Below are 1125 nucleotides of genomic sequence, written 5' to 3' on the forward strand. Positions count from 1 at the left end.
TCCTACTGTGCCTGTGTTACTATTGATCTCTCCTTTTATGTCCATCAAGATTTGCTTTATATATAAATAATCTTATGTTGGGTGCATAAATGTTTACGAAAGTAATATCCTCTTTTTGGATTCTTCCCTTTTTCATTATGTACTATCCTCCTTTGTCTTTTACTATAGCCTTTTTTTGGGTCTATTTTTGTTATATAAATATAAAGTATCGTTACTCCAGGTTTTTTATGTCCATTTGCACAAAATATATTTTTTTCATCCATTTATTTTTAGTCTGTGTGCACCTTTTGTTCTGAGATGGGTCTCCTGTAGACAGCATGGGTCTTATTTTTTTTTACCCATTCAGCTACTGTGTCTTTTGATTGGAACATTTAAGCCATTTACAATTAAAGTGAGTACTGATAGGTATGTATTTATTGTCATTTTACTCTTTTAACTATGTTCCTCTGTTTTGTTTTTTTCTACGTCTTCTTTTAAAAATGATGGTTAGATGCCACAAAGTAGGTGGCAATGCCTTAACCCTATCCATATTGTTAGGCCCAAGAACCTCTTCCCATACTTGTCAAGGGGTGTGCTCACTTTCTCTTTGTTCATTCAACAGTCTTTTTATTTTTAAAGACCCTGTAACATTTCTTGTAATACTGGTTTTATAGTAACAAGCTCCTTTAGCTTATTCTTGTCTGGGAAACTCTTTATTTCTCCTACAATTTTAAATGATGTCTGCTTTTACCACTTTTTTCAACATAGTACTAAAAGTCCTAAACACAGTAATTAGACAATATGAAAAAATAAAAGGCATCCAAATTGGAAAGAAAGAACTAAAACAGTCATTATTTGCAGATGACATGATACTGTCACCTATCCTAAAGATTCCTAAGATACCTAAAGATTCCACCAAAAACTGCTAAAAGTTAGAAATGAAATCAGTAAAGTATCAGGATACAAAAAAAAAAAAATTCAGAAATCAGTTGCATTCATACATACCAGTAATAAACTATCAAAAAAGGAAACTAAGAAAATAATCCCATTTACAATTTCATAAAAATAATACCTAGGAATAAACTGAGTCCAGACTATAAAAGATCTGTACTTAAAAAAAAAAAAAGAAAAAAAAAAGAAAAGAAA

The 1125-nt window shown here is 30.5% G+C and overlaps 1 non-coding gene across 1 annotated transcript; it reads right to left on the bottom strand.

The window, feature by feature from the left end:
* Positions 1-474: 474 nt before the first annotated feature.
* Positions 475-601, bottom strand: LOC129074740 (U6atac minor spliceosomal RNA). Its single transcript, XR_008529558.1, has one exon. It is a non-coding gene; the product is annotated as a U6atac minor spliceosomal RNA (small nuclear RNA).
* Positions 602-1125: the final 524 nt, after the last annotated feature.

Source organism: Pteronotus mesoamericanus, unplaced genomic scaffold (assembly GCF_021234165.1).
Source record: "Pteronotus mesoamericanus isolate MK-2021 breed Mesoamerican mustached bat unplaced genomic scaffold, CSHL_Meso_final contig_50, whole genome shotgun sequence".
In the NCBI taxonomy this organism is placed as follows: domain Eukaryota; kingdom Metazoa; phylum Chordata; class Mammalia; order Chiroptera; family Mormoopidae; genus Pteronotus; species Pteronotus mesoamericanus.